Source organism: Medicago sativa, chromosome 6 (assembly GCF_051527215.1).
Source record: "Medicago sativa cultivar Bolivia chromosome 6, Bolivia_mono, whole genome shotgun sequence".
Taxonomy (NCBI): domain Eukaryota; kingdom Viridiplantae; phylum Streptophyta; class Magnoliopsida; order Fabales; family Fabaceae; genus Medicago; species Medicago sativa.
In genome coordinates, this window is record NC_140754.1 from 11,336,116 (window position 1) to 11,357,641 (window position 21,526).

General features: G+C 37.4%; 1 long non-coding RNA gene across 1 annotated transcript in view; it reads right to left on the reverse strand.

The window, feature by feature from the left end:
• Positions 1-16,515, reverse strand: part of LOC146912808 (uncharacterized) — a 28,954-nt gene extending 12,439 nt beyond the window's left edge. Inside the window, exon 1 of the long non-coding RNA XR_015013139.1 lies at positions 14,413-16,515. This is a non-coding gene — a long non-coding RNA (uncharacterized LOC146912808). The remainder of the gene's footprint in view (positions 1-14,412) is intronic.
• Between the last annotated feature and the right edge of the window lie 5,011 nt (positions 16,516-21,526).

The window sequence follows — 21,526 nt, forward strand, 5'->3', positions numbered from 1 at the left end:
TCTGACAAGAGTCTTCCATAAGGTACCCAGGTTCTATTCTGCAGCTGACTCTGTTTCAGACACTCTATCAAGTATTTGAACATATATTTTGGCACGTTCACTTTCTCCTTCTTAATGAAGTGCTGAAGAAAGACCTTCTGTGCCAAATTGGGTTTCTCACTTCCACCACATGGGAGTAAGTCCTCATTCTGAATCTTCAGAAGCAGCTTCTTATCCATGCTTAGATCAGCATACTTTCCTGCTTGCGTTGAGTTGTACAGTGCCAAGTTTACTTTTTCCTTCCAGAGGCGTTCTTCAGCTGTATTTGAGAGATCAATTCCAGAGTATTTTCCAGAGGCCTCTCTACAGAGTACAGCTTCTATCTGCCATTCCGCAATTCTTACTGGAATACCACAAATACTTGACCTGATTTCAATGCCTGTAAATGGCTCAAGTCCCATTTCTTCTCTGGTCTTTCCTTCCAGTTCGGGATAAATCAACACCATTTGACTTTCTTCAGTTATAGACGCAGCTTTGTCAAAAACCTTGGCCCTCACCCAGAAGTGTCTTACCAATGCTTCGTATGTTGGTCCATTCAACATCTTGAAGTAATGCATAAGTTCCTGCTCTTCATAGTAGCTTCTGATCCAACACTCATGGAAGGCGAGTGATTCAAAATCCACCGGATTTTCTATTTGAACTTGTAGTTCCCATTCTTCCAATTTCATGCTTCTTCCTTTGTAGTCAAATTCAGGGACCATCCATGAAGTAGATTCTGAAACTTTTCGTTGCGAGCTTGATGATGCCATTTGATGATTGACGAAGATTTGAAGAAGATGAAGATTTTAGGGTTCTAAGGTTGAGAAGAATGCGCTTACTTCGCAAGAGGTTTGAGAGCAAATGTGTTTGTTGTGAGTGAGTAGTGTGTGAATTGACAAAGTGTTAAAAGTAAAACGATTGCAATTCAAAAGAGACAAACAAACATAACATTAATGACAAAAATTGGGGGCGCGTGAAAAGTACTTTCAAAGCTTTTAAATCATCATTGCCCTTTTAGTTATACACCAACACATACAGGCCACGTAAGAAGTTCACAGAGTAACTACCAAGTTAGTGGGCCAAAAGTTACTTTTTAAAAGGTAACTTCCAACGTTTCCACTAATTCAACTATTCAGAAGCAATAAATCCAGCTTCTGGACTTCAGATGCTGACGTCATCATCAGAAGCGAGTTCTCCTCAGAACCTCAATAAAGAGCTTCTGATGGACTACTGCTTCTGAACTAACTTCAGAACCTAAAATCCTATTCAGGAGCAAGCAAGCATTTAATCAGATACAAAGTGCATGTTCAAATTTTTCTTTATAAAATCAAATCTTTCAACAGTTAAAGGCTTAGTAAATATATCAGCCCATTGATTTTCAGTATCAATGAATTGTATATCTAAAATTCCTTTTTGAACATAATCTCTGATAAAATGGTGTTTGATTTCAATGTGCTTCGCTCTTGAATGCAAAATTGGATTTTTAGACAAACAAATAGCAGCAGTATTATCACAATAAATGGGAATACTGTTAGCAGTTATCTGATAATCTTCCAACTGATGTTTCATCCAAAGTAGTTGTGTACAACAACTTGCAGCTGAAATGTATTCTGCTTCTGCTGTAGACATAGCAATAGTTGTTTGTCTTTTGCTAGCCCAGGATATAAGATTATCACCCAGAAATTGACAATTGCCACTGGTTGACTTTCTTTCAATCCTATCACCAGCATAATCAGCATCACAGAATCCAATTAGCTTATAATCTAAGGATTTCCTATAAAGGAGTCCAAGATTGGTTGTTCCTTTCAAATACCTGAAGATTCTCTTGACAGCAGTCATATGAGATTCTCTAGGATCTGATTGGAATCTTGCACACAAGCATACACTGAATAAAATATCTGGCCTAGATGCAGTGAGGTATAACAAAGAACCAATCATACCTCTATACAGCTTCTGATCTACTTTAGTTCCTTCATCTTCTTTGCTCAGGTTGCACGTAGGATGCATTGGAGTGTTCATCACTTTACAATCTTCAAGTTTGAACTTCTTCAGAAGCTCCTTTGTGTACTTTGATTGATGAACATAGACTCCATCTTTGCATTGATTGATTTGAATGCCAAGGAAGAACTTCAGCTCTCCCATCATGCTCATTTCAAATTCATCCTGCATTAACTCAGAAAATTCCTTGCAAAGAGATGCATTAGTAGAACCAAATATTATATCATCAACATATATTTGCACAACAAGAATATCTTTCCCAAGGGTCCTTCTGAAGAGTGTAGTGTCAACCTGTCCTCTCTTAAAATCATTTTTGATTAAGAAATTACTTAGTCTATCATACCAAGCTCTGGGAGCTTGTTTCAAGCCATATAGTGATTTCTTCAATTTAAAAACATGGTCAGGATATTTAATATCCTCAAATCCAGGAGGTTGCTTAACATACACTTCTTCTTCTATGACACCATTGAGAAATGCACTCTTGACATCCATCTGATATAATATTATGCCATGATTAACTGCATAGGAAAGAAGTAACCTGATTGCTTCCAATCTTGCAACTGGAGCAAACGTTTCAGTGTAATCAATGCCTTCTTGTTGACTATACCCTTGTGCAACAAGTCTGGCTTTGTTTCTTGTTACTTCACCTTGCTCATTCAGCTTGTTTCTGAATACCCATTTTGTTCCAATAATGTTCTTGTGCTGAGGTTTGGGTACCAGATCCCACACATCATTTCTTTGAAATTGATTCAACTCTTCTTGCATAGCTAGGATCCATCCATCATCTGAAAGTGCTTCATCAACTGTTGTAGGTTCAATCATTGAGATTAGTCCAATCATTGACTCTTCTTGTCTGAAATGTGATCTTGTTCTTCTTGGACTATCTTTGTTTCCAATGATTAGCTCTTCAGGATGTGAAGACTTGTGTTTGAATGTGTTTCTGGGAGGATCTTCTTGATGTGAGTCATCTTGTGCTTCATCAGAAGCAGCTTCATCTTGTGCTTCTGATGTGGGTTCAGCTTCTGGACTATCTTCAGACTCAGCTATCTGATCAGGTTCTGGAGTAGCTTCAGGAACCTGTATCTCTGCAAAACTTTCACCTTGCTTTGAAGTTTTATCTTCAAGCTCTTTGTCATCAAATTTAACGTGCATAGATTCTTCAACACAGAGTGTTTCTGAATTATACACCCTGTATGCCTTTGACCTTTCAGAGTAACCTAAAAAGATTCCTCTTTGGGCCTTGGCATCAAATTTCTTTAGGTAGAGCTTGTTGTTCAGAATGTAACATGTACATCCAAATTGATGAAAGTAAGAGATATTGGGTTTTCTTCCTTTAAAGAGTTCATATGCTGTTTTCTCCAAAATAGGTCTAATATAGATCCTGTTTTGAACATAGCATGCTGTATTCACTGCTTCTGCCCAAAAATGTTTTGGTAAATTGTTTTCATGAATCATGGTTCTGGCCATTTCTTGTAAAGTTCTATTCTTTCTCTCTACAACCCCATTTTGTTGTGGTGTTCTAGGAGAAGAGAATTCATGGAAAATTCCATGTTTTTCACAAAAAGCTTCAAATGGCTCATTTTCAAATTCTCCACCATGATCACTTCTGACTTTCAAAATTTTTGATTCTTTTTTAGATTGAATTTGAGTGCAGAAGCTACTGAATACATCACACGCAACATCTTTACTCTTTATGAATTTCACCCAAGTCCATCTGCTGTAATCATCAACAATGACTAATCCATATCTACTTCCATATAGGGATGCAGTACTCACTGGTCCAAATAAATCAATATGGAGTAATTCTAAAGGTCTTGAGGTTGAAACAATGTCTTTGGTTTTAAAAGATGATTTCACAATTTTCCCTCTCTGACATGCACCACAGAGTGCATCTGAATGATAGTCAATGTCTGGTAGCCCTTTCACAAGTTGTAACTTACTAAGCTTAGAGATTAACCTCCAGTTAGCATGTCCCAACCTTCTGTGCCACATCCATTTCTTATCATTCACTGATAGTAGGCAAACCACCTTCTGATCAGCCAGTTCAGAAAAATTGATTTTATAGACATTGTCAACTCTCTTTCCCTTGAACACAATGGATTTGTCTTTCTTGTTGATTACTGTACAGTTGGGTTTTTCAAAAAGCACATCATAACCATTATCACAAAATTGACTAATGCTCAAAAGGTTATGTTCAAGACCATCTACCAACCATACATTATTAATTGAGGTAGAGGAATTACCGATAGTTCCTGTACCTATGATCTTGCCTGACTGGTTGCCTCCAAATTTCACATTTCCTCCCTCTTTCATTGTTAGGCTGAGGAACATGGACTTGTCTCCTGTCATGTGTCTTGAGCAACCGCTGTCTAGGTACCATGATCTTTGCTTTGGCACTGCTCTTAGACATACCTGCATCATTGACATTTTTAGATTTAGGTACCCATTGTTCTATGGGTCCTGGAAGGTTAGTACTTAAGGCTTTACTCTTCACTTCTTGTACCTTGTGCTGTGAGTTGGGTTGCTTCTGATTAACCATCACCTTAGGTTTTGGTACTTCAGAAGCAGTAACTGTCTTCTTCTGAAACTTAGACTTCAGAACCCCAGATTTTGGTTTCACCAGACTCTGAGGAATAGGTTCTGATCTTTTCAGGATCCTAACCTTTGAAGTTTTAGAATCAGATTTGATCATAGCCTTTGACTTAGAGTTCTTTGGCTTTGAAGTAATCTTAGCCTTAGAACTAGAAGCTTCAGGTTCTGATTGAACAACAGTTTCCAACTCAGCCCCTTCTGGTACAAAGAATGTTTTCAGACCTTCCTTGATGCATTCACAACAAGACTTTAGATTGGTTTTCTCCAGTTTCACTTCTGGAAAACCAATTCCTCTGCCATTGTTCTTGTAAATGCTATAAATCATAGAAGCCACTCTGCTTCTGTCAATGCCAGATATAATAAAATCTTCAAGAGCAATTTCATGGTTACTTAAAGGTTTTTCATTACACTTTTCTTGTAGCTTCTGACATAAGAACCTGAGCTGATCTTCATATGTTTTACACATGAAGTCAAAGCCCCTAAGTCCTTATTCAGAAGCTTTCAGATCCAATAAAGTTGATTTTTGCTGTTGTACCAAATCAGCATATTTTTCTTTTAAATCCTTCAACTCATTGGTTCTTACTTCAAAATGTGTAAGAAGTTCTTTAAGTGACTCAACAAGTTCATCACTGGGAATTTTGGAATATACCTCGTTTTCATCTTCTGAGTCTGAATCTGACCCAACTTCTGAAGTTGCTGTTGCTACCAACCCAACAGCTACCTTTGCATCTTCATCAGCTTCCTCTTTATCAGATCCAGATTCACTACCCAAATCATCCCAGGTTGCCATTAAACTCTGCTTGATCTGCTTCTTGAGTTTGCTTGGTTTGAATGTAGACCTCTTTGACTTGTCCTTTGACTTTTCTTTTTGAAGATCAGGGCATTCAGCAATGAAGTGTCCAGGCTTCTTACAGTTGAAGTATCCCTTCTGATCTTCTTTCTTTGAGCTTCTGGAGTTACCCCTTCTGGAGAGAAACTTTCTGTTCTTCTTGGCCAGATATTGAAGTCTGTTTGAGAGCATGGCCATTTCAGCAGCATCTGGTTCAGAATCTGAACTTGACTGTTCTTCCTCTTCAGATTCAACTACTTTGAGAGCTTTTGATGACTTGCCTTTGGATGGAAGAGCTATTGATTTACTCTTCTTAGTAGACTCATGTTCATTAAGACTTAACTCATGAACTTTGAGAGAACTAACAAGATCTTCGACACTTAAAGTGTTTAAATCTTTAGCTTCCTCAATGGCAGTCACCTTTGGTCTCCATCTGGCAGGTAAGCTTCTGAGTATCTTGCTTACATGATCAGAAGCAACATAGCTCTTCTTTAGAATCTGTAGCCCAGAAACTAAGGTTTGAAACCTTGAGTACATCTCCTCAATGGTTTCATCATCCTTCATCTTGAATAGCTCATACTGATGTACAAGCAGGAGAGCCTTTGCTTCTTTGACCTTCTTGCTCCCTTCATAATTTGAACAGAGAGAAGCAAACATAGCTTTAGCAGTGGATTTGTCACTCATCTTCATGTATTCTGCTTTGGGTATGGCAGTGACAAGAGCTCCTCTGATAATATGATGCTTCTTGTAGAGTTTCCTCAGTTCTGGAGTATGTTTCTTTCTATCCACAGCAGCTCCTTCTTCATCAAGGACTAAATCACCAACACCATCTTCCAGAATATCCCATAATTCTTCATCTAAGCTCATGATGTAACTGTAAAAGTTGGTCTTCCACCAAGAGAACTCTTCAGCATCTCCATTGAACTTTGGAACTTTTCCAATACTGGTTTTCTTACTATCACTAAAATCATGTGAGACATGTTTATAGCTAGTATCACCAGGACCAGTAGGAGTAGGAGTAGACATGTTTTTCTCAGATCTTTGACTGTTGCACGGTTAAGTGTTACACAACAGACCAAGGCTCTAGATACCAATTGAAGGTGAGAAAAACACAAAAGGGGGGTTGAATTGTGTTTTAGAAAAATTCTTCGTTTCTCCTAAAAACTGAACACACTGATCAGAAGCTAAGCGAGACAGCTTCTGAAGTGATAATCAGAATCTAAATGCAGCGGAATAAAACAGAGAGAGAGAGAAGAAGAACGACACAAAGCAATTATACTGGTTCCTTCCACAATCCGGAAGTAGTCCAGTCCCCCTTGCACTTCCAAGGAGATTTCACTATGAGTAATATCTGATTACAAATGCTCAAGCACACAAGCAAGAGACTTCCAATGCTCAAGCACACAAGCAAGAGACTTCCTTTGCTCAAGAACACAATCAAGAGACTTCCTGCTCAAGAAGGGGGGTTGAATTGTGTTTTAGAAAAATTCTTCGTTTCTCCTAAAAACTGAACACACTGATCAGAAGCTAAGCGAGACAGCTTCTGAAGTGATAATCAGAATCTAAATGCAGCGGAATAAAACAGAGAGAGAGAGAGAAGAAGAACGACACAAAGCAATTATACTGGTTCCTTCCACAATCCGGAAGTAGTCCAGTCCCCCTTGCACTTCCAAGGAGATTTCATTATGAGTAATATCTGATTACAAATGCTCAAGCACACAAGCAAGAGACTTCCAATGCTCAAGCACACAAGCAAGAGACTTCCTTTGCTCAAGAACACAATCAAGAGACTTCCTGCTCAAGCACAACTGCAAGAGACTTCCTAACTAAACAAAATTACACAGAAAATTGTTTAAGGTTGAACACTTGATATACAATCAGAGGTGCTCACAATACAAATCAGATACAGACTCAATGGACTTAAGAATTTCTAAGATATGACTTTGAGACACAGAAATTCTAAGTGAATGCAGAACAATTTCAGCAGAGGTTTGGTACTTGTGAAAATCTTGTGAGTCTTTCGTTCAGCGTTCTTGCATTGCCAATTCTCTAGGTCTTCACTCCTTTATATAGAGGTGTGAGAGAGACGTTGTGAAATTGCCAGCACACCAAAGAGTCGTTGTTGAAGCTTGATCTTTCACCAATAATCTTTTGCCTGATTTGGCTGTTGTCCTATGAAGAACAAATTTGAAATCCATTCCTTATCCAAAGGAACATCTATGCAGGCGAAACCGTATTCTGGAGCTGTTTTCTTGTCCTGTAGCGCGGACACAAAACAGAGTAGTGGAGAACGTGGTTGTACAATTCGTACAAAGTACAATGTCAACGCTTTCGTCCAAATTGCAAACACACGCCTTCAAACACCTTTGAAATGACCGTTGCAAACTCCACTAATCCTTTGTTTGTGTTTTCGAATCCAATAGACAGCTTTTGCATTGATAATTCTTCAATTCTTGATTCTTTGCAAATCCAGTTGATATTCAGCTTCTGGTGAAATGGCTTCTGATGAGGCAGCTTCTGATGATGCAGCTTCTGATGATATGACTTCTGCAGCTTCTGATGACGCAGCTTCTGATGATATGGCTTCTGGACCTCTTGTCTTCAGAAGCACTATTCTTCAGGAGCAGCTTACTTCAGGAGCGCTATTTCTTCAGGAGCAGCTTGACTTCAGGAGCGCTTTTTCTCTTCAGTAGCAAGTTGCCTTCAGGAGCGTCCAAGCTTCAAATTTTTGTTGTTTCCATAGCTCTTTATTTGCTCATTCAGAACCAATGATGATGTAACTTTATAATTATGGTCCTGTACACTTGAACAAATATTAGCTAGTCCAATTTACAATTTTTAATACCTTGTTATCATCAAAACCCTTTAAGGTTCATTGTTAAACACATTTTGTTCCAACAATAAGAACCATACCGTCACCCATCTCTGTTACTTTAAAACCTTTCTTACCATCCATGAACAAGCTAGTTTGAAGGTTTTTTGCCAACATTGGGAACCTCATGAAACCAACAAAAGCTCTACTAAGCTCCTCCAAAACCATCTCACTTGGTAGCACCTCCAACTGCACCTGCTCTGCCACCGCCTAAATTTCTGAACCGGATCCGCTCTTGGTTGCTAAACTATAAGAACGGCCGTCCACCACCCTCGCCGGAGCCACTGCTGGCTTCGCTACCTTCACAGTCTCCGCCGCCGGAACAGCTGCTTCCCTACCAAAACGTGCCAAGTTCACCTTCAGCTTTGAGCCGCCCATCGTCACATTTGCCAATTTCCGTTCCATCCCCACCACATCAGAAACCCCTTTGAACTTTACAAACCCAAATTTCCGACCCCATCTATCGACCTTGTTAGGGATGTAAACTTCCCCAACATGCCCAAATCTGGCGAAGAGCTTCCACAATTTCATCGACTCCACCTCCTCCGGGAAGTCCGTAAAGAAGAAGGAGATAGTATCTTTGTCAAGAGGATGGACAAAAGCCGGTTTGTGCAACCTCGTAGAACCACTCTCAGTTTGTGACCCTTGATGCCCCTTTTGATAGAATAATATAGAATAATTAGGTAGATGTATGCCATTACCATTACTTTCCTTATTGTATAGTAGGTAGATGTCTGCCATTAATTTCCTTATTGTATAGTAGGTATATGTCTGCCATGATATAGAGGTTTGACCAACCTATTCTCATTGTATATATATCCCATTGATCAAATGGAAAAGACAGAGAGACAATACATTACAACATTCATCTCTTTCATGGTATCATCAGAGCAAATCGATCCCTTTCATTAAAAAAAAAACAGAACAGAACGCGTGTTTTTTCTTCCACACGCCTGTTGTTCCTTAATCCGCCGCTGCCGTACCTCCTCCTTCATCACGCAGCCGCCGACGAACAACACCTGTTGTAAACGCAATCCATCTCTCTCTGTTGTAGAGTTTTTTTGTCGATTGCGTTTCCAAATTCTTCATCACCTGCAGATTCCGATCTGTACCGCACCGCCTCTGTGCCCTCTCCTCCGCCGCGATTACGAATCAGCTTCCAAACGTGATTTCGGTGTTACTGATTCCAGTGCTCTGTTCTGACGCTTCCGACGAAAAACAACAACACTGCACCGTGCTTTTCACTTCTCTGCACCTGCACTTCTGTTTTGTGATTGTACACATTCAGACTTTGTTCGTACCTGTTGTTGGTGTTTGAGATTTCCGTTTGTAACCGTACTTCGCCGTATTTTCTATTCGTGATTTGGTTTATTCCCATTGCACAACCATGTCTGATTCCGAACAAAGCAATAACGACACCGCCTCTGCCATTAATGGTTCCGGCCAGCCCAAAGCCACCATGCTCAAAGGTTCCAAGAAAGAGTTTCATCCCGCCTTTGCCGTCTCCAATATTAGGAACCATATTCCTATTATTCTTGAGATGGAAAAAGATCAATATGGAACCTGGGCTGAGCTTTTTCGTATTCATGCTCGCTCACATCGACTCTTGCATCACATTGTCCCATCTACAGAAAAAGCTCCGCCAGCCCCTACCGACACCGAGTATGAACAATGGACCACTCTTGACGCCACTGTTCTTCAGTGGATTTATTCCACCATTTCTACTGATTTGTTGACCACTATTCTGGAACCCAATTCCACCGCCGTGGAAGCATGGAATCGTTTAACAGATATTTTTCAGGACAATCAAAATGCTCGTGCTGTCACTCTTGAGCAAGAGTTCTCCCACACTCGCATGGAGGACTTTCCCAATGTCTCTGCCTACTGTCAACGTCTTAAGATGCTCTCTGACCAGTTGAGAAATGTCGGCTCTCCAGTCAACAATCACCGTCTAGTTCTTCAACTGATATCTGGTCTTCCAGAAGCTTACCGCAGTGTTGCCACCCTGATTCGCCAAAGTAATCCTCTTCCAGCGTTCTATCAGGCTCGCTCCATGCTCACTTTAGAAGAAGCCGGTATGGCTAAAATGGCAAGCACCGGCTCTCAAGCTGCCATGCACACCACTCAGCAGCGACCTTCTGAAGACACCTCTCAGCGTGGCAACCGCCGCCCCAATAATCGTTCTCGTTCTCGTGGCAACCATGGCTGCGGAGGGGGACGTGGAAACCGAAGTGGACCTCAATCTGGAGCTCCTAGCGCCCCTCCATCATGGTCCTCTCCTCCTTGGAAGCAACAACAGTATCCAGCCTGGCAACAATGGGGTTGGACTCCACCACCATGGGCTATGCCTCCATGTCCTTACCCCACATCTCAGTGGACACGTCCTACAGGTCCTCCGAAGCAGTCAGACATCCTAGGACAGCGTCCTCAGGCATATGCAGCTAGTACACCATCTCAGATACCGACTGACATTGAGGCAGCTATGCACACCATGTCTCTCCACACTCCTGACAATCAGTGGTACATGGATACTGGCGTAACATCTCACACGGCAGCATCACGAGGTAATCTCTCGTCTTATTTTCCTTTAAGTTATTCAAATCAGAAAGTTATTGTTGGCAATGGCCATGGAATTCTGATTCACGGCACCGGACACACACAAATTTCCACCTCTAACCAACCCATTCACTTAAACCATGTCCTGCATGCCCCGAAAATTATTAAAAATTTAATTTCTGTGAGGCGACTCACCACTGACAACAATGTCTCTATTACCTTTGACCCTTTTGGTTTTACTTTATCTGATTTTCAGACGGGGATCTCTCTCATGAGATGTGACAGCAGTGGCGATCTATATCCAGTCACCACTCCCTCCTGTTTTGTCGGTCTTACGTCCAGTCTCTGGCATGATCGTCTTGGTCATCCTGGCGTGTCTGTTTTAAATTCCCTTCGCAATAATAAATTCATATGTTGTGAACCTTTTAAATCTTCTGTTATTTGTGACTCTTGTGTTTTAGGCAAACAGGTTAAATTGCCATTTTTTGATTCTAAAACTACTACTGTGATGCCCTTTGATATTTTACATAGTGATGTGTGGACATCTCCAATTTTAAGTTCGGCTGGTCATAAATATTATGTCTTATTTTTAGATGATTTTACAAATTTCTTGTGGACTTTTCCTATGAGCAGAAAATCTCAAGTATTTGAAATATTCAAGTCACTTACAAACCTTATTCAAACACAATTTTTGCAAAATATAAAATCTTTTCAATGTGATAATGGTGGTGAATATAATAATGAGCTATTTCAACAATATTGTACTAATCATGGCCTTGTTTTTCGTTTCTCTTGCCCTCACACATCCTCACAAAATGGGAAAGCAGAACGAAAAATAAGAACCATTAACAATATGATACGCACTATGCTAGCTCATTCTTCTGTTCCACCATCGTTTTGGCATCATGCTCTCAACATGGCAACTTATCTGTTAAACATTCTTCCTTGTAAAACACTTCAAAATCAGTCACCAACTCAAATCTTGTACCATCGTGATCCCACTTACACACACTTACGAGTTTTTGGTTGTCTGTGTTATCCGTTATTCCCGTCACCTACCATTCATAAGTTACAACCTCGCTCTACTCCGTGTGTCTTCTTGGGATATCCACCGAACCATAGAGGTTACAAGTGTTTTGATTTGTCAAACAGAAAGTTAATAATTTCGAGGCATGTTATCTTTGATGAAACTCAATTTCCCTTCACCAAGATACACTCACCTTCACCTCACTCTTATAACTTCCTAGACGATGACATGCACCCTTACCTTGTACATAAATGGCAAAATCAAATATCACCACCGTCTGCACATAACCAACCAACACCACCAACCACAACTGACCAGCCACTCTCCTCTATAAACCAACAATCCTCACCCACTACAATTTCCTCTACCTCACCCCTACCAATCCAATCGCATCCCCCACCAACTACACGTACTATCACAACCCGTAGCATGAAAGGCATTACCAAACCGCGAAAAATATTTAACTTATCAATTTCTCACTCAAACAACATGATCTCTCCCATACCTAAAAATCACAAAATGGCCTTATCAGACTCAAATTGGAAATCCGCAATGCAATCTGAATTTGATGCACTTATTAGAAATAAGACGTGGGATTTAGTTCCTCGTCCTGGTGATGCCAATCTTATTCGATGTATGTGGATTTTTAAACATAAGAAAAATTCTGATGGCTCCTTTGAGCGCTATAAGGCTCGTCTTGTAGGTGATGGCAGGTCACAGGTTGCAGGTGTGGATTGTGATGAGACTTTCAGCCCTGTTGTCAAACCGGCGACGATTCGTACAGTTCTCTCCATTGCACTGTCCAAATCATGGCCTATTCATCAGCTAGATGTTCAGAATGCATTTCTACATGGGGACCTTCATGAGACAGTCTACATGCATCAGCCACTAGGTTTTCGTGATCCTCATCGCCCAGATTATGTGTGCCGCTTGCGTAAATCACTTTATGGTCTAAAGCAATCGCCTCGTGCCTGGTACAAGCGCTTTGCTGACTTTGCCTCCACCATTGGATTTCAGCATAGCACTTCAGATCACTCACTCTTCATATACCGGCGTGGCTCTGATATGTCTTACATCTTGCTTTATGTTGATGACATCATCCTCATCACCTCTTCCCATGATCTTCGAAAATCCATCATGGCACTCCTTACATCTGAATTTGCCATGAAGGATTTGGGTCCACTGAGTTACTTCTTGGGCATTGCCGTGACTAGACATGATGGTGGACTCTTCCTCAGCCAGAGTACTTATGCTAGTGATATTATTGCTCGAGCAGGCATGGCCTCGTGCAAACCTTCTGCTACTCCAGTTGACACCAAACAGAAGCTCAGTACCACTGCCGGTTTACCATATGACGATCCCACTCTGTATCGAAGTCTTGCAGGAGCCTTGCAGTATCTTACTTTCACCCGACCTGACATCTCTTATGCTGTCCAACAGGTGTGTCTTCACATGCATGCCCCTTGCACCGACCACATGCTTTCCCTCAAACGCATCCTGCGTTATGTTCAGGGAACCCTACACTATGGTTTGCATCTCTATCCATCCCCTATCGAGAAACTTATCTCCTATACTGATGCTGATTGGGGTGGATGTCCTGACACCCGCCGTTCTACCTCTGGCTATTGTGTGTTTCTTGGTGACAACCTCATTTCATGGTCTTCCAAGAGACAACCCACGCTTTCTCGCTCCAGTGCAGAGGCTGAGTACAGGGGTGTTGCTAATGTGGTATCTGAATCGTGTTGGCTTTGTAACCTTCTCTTGGAGCTTCACTTCCCACTCTCTCTGGCAACTTTGGTGTACTGCGATAATGTTAGTGCCATCTACCTTTCTGGTAATCCAGTACAACATCAGCGCACAAAACATATTGAGATGGACATTCACTTTGTTCGCGAAAAAGTCGCTCGTGGCCAGGCACGCGTCCTTCATGTTCCCTCTCGTCATCAGATTGCTGACATCTTCACCAAAGGCCTACCTCGTGTTCTTTTTGATGATTTTCGAACCAGTCTCAGCGTTCGTGAACCTCCTGTTTCGACTGCGGGGGTGTGATAGAATAATATAGAATAATTAGGTAGATGTATGCCATTACCATTACTTTCCTTATTGTATAGTAGGTAGATGTCTGCCATTAATTTCCTTATTGTATAGTAGGTATATGCCTGCCATGATATAGAGGTTTGACCAACCTATTCTCATTGTATATATATCCCATTGATCAAATGGAAAAGACAGACAATACATTACAACATTCATCTCTTTCACCTTTCCCCCCAGACCTTCTCTCTCTAGATTCTCTCTCCTCATTTTTTATGCTAATTTGTTGAGTGTTGTCTTTAACACAACTGCATTCGTTATTAAAATACAAGACTCACACCATCACCCACTATACAATAAAGAGACCACATATCAATAGTTGTTAAGTATTGTATTCAACACAGCTGCATGCTCTTAAATACAAGACCGACATAGCTTAAACAAATAAATACATGAAACGAAAAGCAATATATCCAGACAACTTACAAGAATGTCGTGACGGAAATGACCAATAGGACATTGGTGCATTGTCACTGTGCATGATTCCACTTTTGCGCAAGTACTTGAGCATGGTGCCAAGACGTCATCTTCTTCACCTTTGTTTTCTTTACCATCTTCTTTTGTTTGGAACTAGAAACTCTCAAGTCTCAAAGAAACAAATTAACTTATCTCAGAATTATGAAGATTTATCTTGCGCAATACTAGATCATGTTAATTCATTTCATAAAAAAGTTCACTTGAGCTTGCAGAAATAACAAATGCTTTAGTGCACAAAATCAGAAAAGTCTGTGACATTTGAGCCACTGTGGTGCATCAAACATTACATAGATTAAGCACGTAACATTCGAAGACTCAAGTTGATAACAGAAATAAAATTAAATTATAGCAAATAATTTTACAATACATGACCAAACCAGTAAGTTACTCAAACAAAACAACCCATAAAACAAGTTTCGTATTAAGATTAAATTGGAAATTCCAAGACATAAAATTGTCCTAAAACTACCCATTGCATGGTATAGGAAGTATCTGACATGATATCATTGTAGTATAGTGCTTAGTTTTAATTTATACCTATTATATGAACACAAATCAAGCAGCTCTTCCATTTGAAAATCAATAGTGAATCAAGTTGTCTGGTCTAACCACAAATTAACGACGCATAAACACACCTTTAGAGCACCAAATAGTAGCAGCAAATACCAAAAGGGTATGATCAAAAACCAAAATTTCACAGAAAAATGCAACAGATCCAAAATCAAAAGCATTATGTGATACCCTTTTGGATAAAAAAGAGAAATACAAACAAGCAAAACAAACCAAGCAAACAATCCAAACCAAGATTCAACAAAAATCTCCTTTCTATTTCAAGTAAGTTCACTATTTTTTCTATACCAATAACAAAGATTCAAATGAGTGAAACCAACAATTTCTAGTATGAATGTATGTTGCTATGGGTCTTTTGAGATGAGAGTCTTATGATTTTTGCAAATGTTTTAAAATTTTAGGGTTTAAAATGAAAGAGATAAGTTGGATTTGAAAAAAAATAATAATAGGGAGAAGATACAATTATGTGCGATGGAGAAGAAAATTGTGTTATCAAAGGGTTGGTGTTGGTTCTTTTCGTGATCGTGTTAAAAAGTGAAGTTGCGGATACTTTGTGAATCTTTTCCTTACACATCTTGTGTTGCATAGGAGTTCTTAGTTTCAATAATTTTGATCCTTATCAATTCAATGATACTTGAGCTATTTGTTTTTTGGAGATGTAATATGTTTCAAATGACGTAGTATATGATTTAATGATGCAAAAAGATCAGCATCAATAAAATTGTAAAAAAATTCATTTAAAACCTATGTCATTATATCACCATATTTTAGATCAAACATTTCATTGAGAGATTAAAACTGTCAAATTTTAAAAAAGGGAGACCGGTTTTACAAAGTAATGGAAATAAGGGAATTTATAGTGCAATTAAGCCAAATAAATAAATTTAAAAGAAATGCAAAACGAAGGAAATAAGAATACATAGAAGAAGCTCATGCTTCCAAAAGCAATAAACTCAAATGAGAAAGGGAGGTGAGCAGTAGAAGGTTCAAAAGACACCCCTCTCTTGTGGAATCTCCACTATAGTGTTCAAATATATAATTGAAGGTAAAGAAATTGATTGATATCTTGAAGAAAAGAGTTGAAAGAGGAAGAGCCCTCTCACTCATGGAATTATTAGAATTTTTTGCTTGAAGATATAACAAACCAATGCTAAGAATTTATAACAAGGGTTTGTTAATTTATGATTGGCTAGAGTAAGTGAGGCATGAGAACAATGCAATTAAATGGTGGGAGTGAAGCATTGTGTGATCAGTACAAAATGTACCATTGATGAAAACCGGTCAATGTCCCAACCGTGTCTTGTCAATTGTTTACCTTCGCAGTTTGCTTGCATAAAATAGAAAAATCAAAATACCTAACAAAAAGTAAGTTTTGGCCAAATATCAAACTAGTAGAGTAGAGAGTTTTTCAAAATGTTCTTAACATGCCTTTAAAAAATCATTCAAAAATATTAAAATTTAATTATAATTAAACAACTTTTAATTTAATCGGGACTAAAACTATGTGTTAAATTATTTGTAGAAACACAAACATGTGACTTTTTTTATGAAGTCTAAAAACAAAATTCACTATATTTACAGGGATTAAAAACTTATTTAACTCAATAAAAAATTATTGAGAAAGGAGTAAAACGCAAATTCTAAGAAAGGGTAAAAGTGGAGTGGAGTCACCCCCATAAAACAAAATATAGATATGTAAAAGTAAGTTGGTATCTTACAACTCACCCTTATAAAAAAATATAGTTAAATAAATAAACAAATAATAACAAAAAATAATAGAAATGAAATCATAAGATAAAAACAATTAATAGAATTTATGGGACATGGATTTACTGCACTTGAAGCAACCTTGCAAGTGCCGCAATCACTCAGATTTGACATTTTAATTCATCCAAAGCTTCACATTTTAACATGTTATCTCAGAAACAACCCACACCAATGCTTGACATACAAATTTCCCTTTTTTCTTACACGATGTTTTATGTTCTCCCTCTTATTTTTCATGGTTATGTTTTTTATTTTTTTTCTGAATCCAACTTATCTTTTCTTTTTAAAGCCTAAATTTGGAAAAACTTAACAAAATTAGAAAATTTCCATCTTAAAAGACTTGCAGAAACATGCATTAGTATTGTAATTTGGTTTGGTTCAGTCAGATAAAGACTTTCAGAATTTCATTTCTATTGAATCTTACAAGACCATTTTTTGTATCTCTATTGAATTTTACTATTTCCATATAAAAACTAATTATACATAGACAAATTTTGTGTAGCGTTTTTATTTGAATGAAGTTCTGAATGGGCCAAACCAGCTTCCCACAAGTGCATGTAACTTTAGGTCATTTGAGATAGAAATTTTATAATTATGTTAAGGTTTTACAATTTATGCATAAAAAGAAAGATATAATTTGGATTTGAAAAAACAATAATAATTAAAAATAAAATGGAGAAAGAAAAATACCTCATGAGGAAGAAGAAAAATTTATCTTTCATCGGAGGGGTTGTTTTTGAAATGACGTATTAAATTATAGAATTTTAGATGAATTGAAAGAACGGTTTTGAATGTTTGTAACAAATTCATGACTTGCGACAACACTATAAATCCATTTCATAAATGGAAGAGGGTGGAGAGATATCGTTACCTTTTGCTACTCTTTTGATTAGTCTCTATCCAATGCTTCTTTTTCTTGTCCCTCTTTCCTTTCTCAAGAATCTCTCTAGGTGCGTTGTGATTTGTTCATAGAGAAAATCTACTTACATTGTTGTTGATGAGTTTATTGCTGGTTTTAGTTTATGTATAATCTTGCTAATCTTTATTCAACTCACTATTGTTAACTGAGATAATGTTCAACCTAGGCCACACTCTAAAATATAACAACAAAAATAAATGAGATTATTTGTAATTTTGGTCTCCTACTTTCACCATTTTATAGATTTGATCATCTATTTTAAAATATGACAGTTTTGGTCATTTAATAATATTTTTAACATAAAATTGATGATATAATATATTTTAAATGATGTGGTATAAGATATAGTGAGAAGAAAAGATCCACAACAATGAAATTGAAAGAAAAATTCCTAAAAATTTTATTTAAAACATATTATATCACCATATTTTAGACCAAATATTTTATTGAGATGTCAAAATTGTCAAATTTTAAAAACAGTAAAAATAGGGAAACTAAATCAATTAAGTCAAATAAATATATTGAAAAGAAAGACAAAGCGAACGAAATACGAAGAATACGAAGATGAAGAAGCTTATGTTTACAAAAGATACCTCTCTTGTGGAATCTCCACTATATTGTTCTAATATGTAAGGTGAAGGTAAAGAAATTGGTTGATCTCTTGAGAGAAAGAGTTGAAGGAGGAAGAGCCCTCTGGACTAATGAAATTAGTAGCATTTTTTTTTTTGCTTGAAGATATAACAACCAATGCTAAGAATTTATAACAAGGGTTTGTTAATTTATGAAATTAGTAGCATTTTTTTTTTGCTTGAAGATATAACAACCAATGCTAAGAATTTATAACAAGGGTTTGTTAATTTATGATTGGCTAGAGTAATTAAGTAGACAAGCATAGTGCTTTTGTTGAATGGCTGAGATTGAGTAGCATGAGAACAATGCAAATCAAACGGTGGGAGAGAAGCATTGTGTGAATAGTACAAAATGTACCATTGATGAAAACTGGTCAATGTCTCAACCGTGTCTTTGCAGTTTGCTAGCACAAAATAGAAAAATCAAAATACCTAACAAAAAGTAAGTTTTGGCCAAATATCAAAGTAGAGAGAAGTAGGTATTAGTACACCTACCTTCTCAGATTTATATGTTTTAAATTTTATTTACATTTTTAAAAAAAAAATAAAAGTAAGTTTAAATTAGATTTTTGAAACAAATGTTAGTATTTTTGTTTTGTTGAAGTAGACAGTATTAGAAATTAGTTTTTTTTTAGGTAAGTATTAGAAATTAGTTATTATACTTTATATTTATAAGTTTAACTTTTTTCTGGCAAAAATTAGAATGCCTAACACCCTAATTAATATTATTAATATAAAAGAGTATGATCAAAACTAAAGATATCAAATAGAAACAACAGTTGTCTCCTTAAAAACCCTATCGTGAAAATTCAAAGGGATAAGATAACGGTAACTCTCAACGAAATCTAAAGAAAGAAAGCTCATTCGTGTTAAATTCATCCCTAATGCAATGAGGGGCAAAGTCCAACCAAATAAAATCATTACATTGAAACACATAATTTACTAATTTATCGGCGTAACTTTTTCCGTCTTTAAAAATGTGAGAAACCCTACTTCGAAACATTTTGATGAAGTTCAAACAATTTAACCACCGGTTCTAAATGAAAAGTTATCAATGATCATGAAATCACATTCCAACCATAAATTCAACCAACCTATTTGTAAGAATGAGTCCAATAGAAAGAAAGCATAGATATTAGAATTAGTACATTTGGTAAGAATGAGTCCAATAGAAAGAAAGCATAGATATTAAAAGATAATTGTAATTGTTGAATGATAAAAGATTAAAAAACAGAAGACATTGAAGATAAGTTGATTGATCAGATGGAGGAAGAACACGATACACCACAGTTTCTTGCAGCACAAGTTAACTAGTCTAACTAGTTCAAAATACAGTTATAACTAACTTCCAGTTTTCTAGGATAGTTATTTATTATCCTATGAGCTTGTACACATATTAGCTAAGCATATACTCTAGTTATCTTAGAACAAATACTTGTAAGCTTTTACATTTTATCATTATGTGAAATTTTATCACTTTTACATCAAGTTTTATCTCATTTTTCACTTTTTGAATATGGTATCATGAGTCTCTCGATCTAAGAGTGCTTCTTGTGCGTTCATGGCTCCTCGCACCACTGCCACTTTCTGATCCTCTTTTGGATCAATCTAATTTATATTTCGTTCATCATAGTGATGGACTTTCATCAGTTTATGTTACTCCTGCTCTCATTGGTTCCAATTATCACTCTTGGGCGCAATCTATGTTTCGTTCTCTTTTGAGTTAAAATGAAGTTTGAATTCATTGATGGTACAATCCCTCCTTTTGCTGATCCGTTTGATCCTTCGTTTCAAGTATGGAATCTCTGCAACATGTTCGTTCATTCAATGATCCTCAATTTTGTTTCTCCTTCAATTGCAAAATTTATTTTGTTTATGGAAAATGCAATGGATGTTTGGATCAATCTAAAGGAATGCTTCGCACAAGGTGATTTGGTTAAGCCTCAATTTTTGTTAATGGATCCTCTTCCACCTATGAACAAGATTTTTCCCTATAATTTTGCAACATGGGAGGAAAGGCAATTTCACTCCTCCTGATAAATCAAAAGCGTTGATTCTAAGTCTGGCAATCTGTTGATGTTTTCAACATGAAGCATGGTTATCCTCCACATCTTCAAAGGAATTTCAATTCTACTGCAAATAATGTTGCATCTTCAAGCAGTGATGATAATCTTGTGGATGATTCTTCACAATGTGCTGACATCAAAGCAGGTTTTCCAACCATTACTCATAAACAATATGAGAAGCTTATGACTCTTCTAATCAGGTTTATTCTTCTATTTCAGTTGGTCATTTATCGAATCGTATACAAGGTACTAGTTTCACCGATTCCTAATCTTGTCATAGTTTTACCCTAGTCTATAGTAATCATCTTTGTGGTTCTCTAAAGTGGTTCGTTCTTACAATGAAATCACTCCTATAAATGTTAGAATGCCAATTGGCCATTATGCAATAGCAAAACATGCCGGAACCATTAAATTTTCTTCTGATTTTGTCATTTCTAATGTGTTATATGCGCCTAAATTTTCACTTAGTTTGATTTCAGTTTCAATGTTGTGTATTGCTTCTGATGATAAATTGGAAAAATTGTACTATTAGCTCTTTCAAATAAGCTTGTGTGTTCTTCAAGTAAGGATACTAGTTCTAGTTCTAGTTCTACTTTACCAGATAGTGCCTTATTGCACTTTAGACTAGGTCATCTTTCTTTTTCTAGGATGCTTTCTCTTCATTCAATGTTTCCTTTCATTAATGTAGATTCTAAGGCAGTGTGTGATGTATGTCATTTTGGTAAGCATAGAAAGTTACCCTTTGATAGAAGTTTTAATAAAGCTGTTAAGCCTTTTGTTATAATTGTTAGCAGCCAATACAAGCCGGTTTTGTAGGGATGAGTTAGGTCTCGATATTCGTTACATGGTATCAGAGCCTATCGGGTCCATCGTTGGGCTTCCTACATCGTCCCCGGTTTTGTAAGGATGAGTTAGGTCTTGATATCTGTTACATTGGACCCTATTGCTAGCTATAAAGTCTGTTATGGTCATGCCTACTTCTTAACTGAAATTGAATTTCAGTAGATATCACTCATGAAAAATAAAAGTGAGGTTAGAAAACATGTAATAGACTTCATAAAATTAATTGACAATCAACATGACTGCAGAGTTAAAACTTTAAGGACAGATAA